The following is a 5952-nucleotide window of genomic DNA, read 5'->3' as shown; positions in this document are numbered from 1 at the left end:
TTTTATTTTAAAATTAAAACTAATTATATGATACTCTACAAATTGAAATATAAAAGTAAATATAAAAGCTTATATTTTAAATATAAGCTAATATATATCATTTCAAGTATACATAAATATACAGAGTAAAGTCTTCTGCTGAGAACTTTACACGGTCCTGTGCCAAAAAAGAATCCCCTCATGTCCATAAACTCATTATCACTTAACAGGTGCCATCCGTGTTGCCAACCAGCGCCTTCTCAGTGCGTTATTCCAGAAGGGCAGTTTGGCTTTATTCTGTAAAGACGAGCTTTTTATACATGTAGAGGATAGCATTTAGCCTGCAGTGTTGGAATTAGACTAATGCCTTGGTGTTTCATCCAGGGGCTTTCGGGTATGTCTTTCTGCAGTCAGATGCATGCCTGAAAATCCTGTTATATCAGGCAAGCACACAAAGAGCAAGACTGTTGTTTTTAGCCTTTATATACAGACTGAATCATGACTGGAATGTAATTCCTGTCAATATTGATCTTGTTGGTAATGTGAAAAGCAAATTGATCCTACCAAAGTAGATTTAGGGAAATTTCCCACACACTGCTGGGGACCGGATGGTGAAGTTTTAATAGATGCGAATAAGGACAGGCAGACTCAACATGGCAGCAGTTAATGCTTTAAATAAATAAAAATTATAGCATCAATATATACATCTAGATTTGGGTCGATTGACTTATAATCATAAAAACAACCCCATAAACAACCATGAGGGACCAGATTGTGTGAAAAAATAACCTCACTGACCTCTGTGATAAACCATCCCGGAAAAACCTGCAGCAGGCGTCAGCGTTAGAGGCGAACCTCCCGTTCTTGTAGTGGGAAGCGATGTAGGATCTGTTTTTGTTTCTTACATAAGCATTCATGTATTTGTCCACTGAGCTCAGGTTTTGATATATCTGAATTAGCAAATACACACATTAAGTCTGGGCCACTATGAGGTCCCACATTTTGATCTCCAAAACCCTAAGCACAAAGGCATTAAACTTGTTTCAATTTTTGTATTTCCCATTATATTCAAATTTTGATTCTCATCAGATTTAAAATAACACACACACACAAAAAAAACACAGGCCAGTCCATCAAAGTTATACTTCACATACTACAATATCATTAAAGTTAAAGTTGAAATCTAAATGGGGCTGACAGCAGGTCAAAGTACACCTCTGCCTTTTTCATATCAATGGACTCTGATGCTAAGTGTATTTTCCCCTTAAAATAGCAGATGGAAAATAAGAGAGGGATGTTTCTGGAGCTGTGGCCTTGCTGTAAACATGCAGAAATGGAAAGAGCACAGAAAGAGGCTGAGCTCACCTCTTGAACTTGTCCTGTTTGGGCCCACACACTGACCACCGGCCCCTGTCCATCATTTTTAACGATGTCGACATGTCAATGTACTGTCCAGTTCAATGACTTTTCTCCATCCCACTTGAGCTCCGTCATACCGTGATCAGAGAACAGGACCACGTTTATATCATCTCTCATATTCTTCTCCTGACAAATAAATCAAACATTTAGGGTTGTCAAATCGATTAATGGCGATTAATTGCATTCATGTATCACGATATACCGGTAAAGGTATCGCGGTACCCTGCTTTTATTTAAAATATGCGGGTTTCCTCATTTTACTAGTACTGGTACTTTAAGAAATGCAGCGTATTTCCTCAATAAAACCGCATTTCCTGATGAGTTGCATCGGCGATCGCGACAAGCGGGACAACGCGTGTGTGCAGCACTCTGCTTTAGCTCAACTTTTAAATATCTAATATTCCCGCTGCTGTCTTTATAATAATGTTAGTCAAACAACAAAAGAAAAGAGAAAATTACTCACAAATCTTTGACTGAATAACTTCAGTAGCTTTAATAAGGATAGACGTGTGACTGCTTAATTCATACAGTGAAGCCCAATGCATTGCTTTTCTTTTTCTTTTACATTTTGATTATTTTATTCAATTTCTGTATTTCTAACTTAAATGCTACTGTCAAATAATCCTACTGTTTATTTCATTTGTGTATGTATTGTTTAATTGTATTTCTCCTATTGTTTGTTTTCTTGCATCTATAGTTCTTATTATGTAATGACAAAGATAAAGTAACAAAAACAAAAAAGTTTGTTTACATGATATGTGTGTGTACTGTGTATATTTATATGTATATATAAATACACTAATACATGAATATATTAAATTTTTTATTTATATTTAAATATATTTATTATATTTCATTTCTTAAACATATATATATATATATATATATATATATATATATATATATATATATATACACACACATTACATAGACATATATTATGTAAACATAAACTTTTATATTGGATGCGATTCATCGATTTGACAAGACTAAAATAAATACAAAATGTGTTTTAGATAGCCAGGTGGAACAGACAGCGAGTATTGTTTTTTTCTCTCTTTCTTTCACACATGTAAAAATACCTTGATTTTCTGGTGGAGGATCTGGAAAGCCTGGTCAAGTGAGCGAATAGCGCGCTGTATTTCTGGAGAGCGCGGCCCAAAGTGATGTCCTTCCACATCAATCTTCTCGTAATAAATACCAGCCATGTCTGCTTTATCGCTCCTGTTTGAAACATATCATTCAAATAAAATCATCAAATAATAACAAACACGCTTAAAGGAACAGTTTACCTGAAAATAAATGTAGATGAGTTTGTTTCTTCATCAGAACAGATTAGGAGAAAATGTAGCATGACAGATCACTTCAGTTTGTTGTGGTTATTGGTTGTTTTTTGCCATACATAATCTTTCATCAAATGTTTAAACTTACTACCTCTTCTTTTTTCGACTGTGGGGCCTTTGGATAATAGCACAATCTCGACTCACTCTAGCAGAAAGCTAAATATTGTGTTTAATGATTTCTGAGCCAGCTTGCGGTCTTACTTACATATTACGAGCGATCTCCATGGAGTCGGTCAGTCTTCTCTGAAGGGTTGTATACATTTTCCTCACCGCATGTAGGTTGACTCAAGAATCGTCACTTCACAACCTGAAAGCACAGAAACACCCCTTTAGACCAGGTGACCTGCATTTTATTGCATTTTTGAGAGAGACCAAAAAGGCTTTTGAAAGCTTGAACACTCCACTTAAACACCTTCCAAGCGGAGCCGGCTTTTTTTTTTTTTAGAGTCACGAAGTGCAGTAGGTGTCTGGATGGGCTCTGTGTGACCACGGGGCGTATTCAATAAAACTTGAATTAATTACTTTACAAGGTGGGCTATTAAGTACAATTTTTTAAAGAAATATTTAATATTTTTTTTATGCGTTGTTATAAAATTTTAAAGAAAGTAATCTTTTTATTCAGGCAAAGGATGCCATTAAAATTTATCAAAACGTGACATGATGTGTTTGAAGACATGTATATACATATAATATATAAAAGAATTATATTGCCAAAATAAATGCTTTTGTAACAACTTTCAAGGAAGCAGGGCATGTTCAGAAATGTTCTATTGAGCATGTCATATCCGCATATTAGAATGATTTTGACAGTCAAGTGACTCCTGAAGACATGGAGTAATGATGCTGGGAAAAGATTCAGCTTTGCATCCACCAGGAGGAAAATAAAGTTACATTTAAAATATGTCAAATAGTAGAAAACAGTGTATTTTAAATTGCAATACAGAATTAACGGGATGATTGTTTTTTACTGAATTTTACCACTTATTAAAAAAGACCAGTTCAGATATCACTAACTGGCCAGTTACTAAGTTAGGACAGTAGTAAGGTAGACTCTCGTTTACTTAGTTTCTGCATGTGTGACCCACAGCGCTCTCTGATCCGGTTCCAACACATTGGCAGGAGCCGGGCTATCTGGAATTAGTTGCCAATCAGGAACTCCTTCATGGTGTTTTTATCCCACATATTATTCCACTGTCATCTTGTGCACCGAGACTTTTCCCGTGAAGGTAGCGTCCTGAAAAAGGAGGAGGAGGGCCAGCAAGAATGAATTATTTACCCAGAACAACAAGGGGGTGGGATTAAATCAGCATGCCTCAGAGGTTCATTTTGATTAAAGAGCTTCATTCATTATTTAGTTGGGAGCGGAGAAAAAAAATTGAGGACAACGAGGAGGAGGTAGGACGAGGAGGAGGACGAGGGCAGAGGAGAAGGGGATGGACAGTGACGAGGGAGGACGAGGACAAGGAGGAGGAGGACTGGTGAAGAACGAGAAGAAAGAGGGACATGAGGGATGAGTTGAAGGACAGGGAGAGGTGGAGGTGGAGAAGGAGTGAGAACAAGGAAGAGGAAGGGCAATGTGGGCAAGGAGGGGGGGGGGGAAAACAGCGGTCTTGGATATGAAATTCGAAGCCAACTTTAGTTGCACCATGTTCATGCTCAATGGTATGTATTATGAACCATGAGGGAGGCACAGGGACCACTGTACGTTGCTACAGCCAAATTTGAGTTGATTACACAATCGCTCATCATCAGAAACCAGCGACCCGGAAAAGGAAAGAAGGGGGAAAACAGGTAGGGGTGTACATACACAGTAATGTGTGCTCCTGTACAGCTAACATTTGAGGTGCTTATACTCTGTGATAGTCCATATACAACGATTACACTTTGCACAATATGATATGTTTCCAAATTTTGTTACCTATATTTTCAAACAATTGTGATTGCTCTCTAGTTTTGTAGGGTACGGACACAGGGACGACAGAGGCTTGTGTCCGAGGAGGAACAAGACGAGGGAGCTTGTAAAACCTGCTAGTGATGATTGTGCCATACTCCGACTATTTCGCCCTCCTTGCTTGAGGAAATTCAAAGGAGAGTGACCTAGCGGCTAATCATCATTTTCGAGGGGATAAATTCCATCCGCCTCTACAACAAGTGACGTTCATCCCGCTGCAAAGCCCTACACGGTTGTCGGATGACTGTGAAACTTGAAACGGCCGGTACCGACGTTCCCAGTTTGACAAAACTCTGACAGAGTGAAAGGGACCAACGAGTGGAATGATGTTTCATGGTATGAGTATCATTATATGTCAGAAAGTTTGTCTGTACCATAACAGTATCAGCCCCAGTGTTATGTTGCCATTTGTGCCCTCTTGAACTGGCTGCTTCAAGGATGTGGATTTACACTACTTCTGTGTTTCGTGTTTATGTAGAGATAGAGAATCTTTTGAAATTGAAGCGCTCAGCCATGTTCACCATGAAATTATCGTTAGTGACATAGGCGGTTCTTTTTTTTTAACCCCGTACCAAAAAGAAGTGAGAGGGTTACGGAAGAAAATAATTGTCTTTCGTCATCGTAGCTATAGTAACATGTACGGCCGGAGGGAAATAAGGATCAACGAGGCGCCTAACGTCACACCGACATGCCATTATAGAGACCCCTATAACAATATGCTTCTCATAGACTTTCCTTGACTGGTCTAAGGAAGAGCCTATGTTCCAGATGAGAACCTCAGGGAACCCGCACAGCTCAGAGCAGCACCCTCACTCTGTGGTGCTTGGAGAATATAGGGAAATTCCATCGTGCTGCTCTTGTTCGTGATATGGTTCCTCACTGTACCAATAACCAAGGTTTTCAAACATCTTTCTGCCTGCATTTTACTATCCCATTCCGAAGCAAGGAAGGGGAGAGAGAGGAGGCGGGGGGTCGGCCGGCAACAAATGGCTGAGGAGGAGCTCCCGTGCCAGAATACGAACCCATGGCAAAAGTTCTGTACTCATGCAGTAAGGATGAGACTTGAGGGAATGTGATAATGAGGGGCAATATAAAACAACTATAGGGCGAAAACTGGGTGGTGCCCGACGCTAGTCTCGTTGCCGATCAAATCAGGGGACTGGTAGTTGCCACTCAGTTCAATGCAGATTGTATTGTTAGGTACATACGCTATACCATATTTTTGCCCCCCCGGGCCCTCTGCGTCCACGACCCGTACAG

This window comes from Cyprinus carpio, chromosome A14 (assembly GCF_018340385.1).
Source record: "Cyprinus carpio isolate SPL01 chromosome A14, ASM1834038v1, whole genome shotgun sequence".
NCBI lineage: Eukaryota > Metazoa > Chordata > Actinopteri > Cypriniformes > Cyprinidae > Cyprinus > Cyprinus carpio.
Note: the sequence above shows the minus strand (reverse complement) of the source record.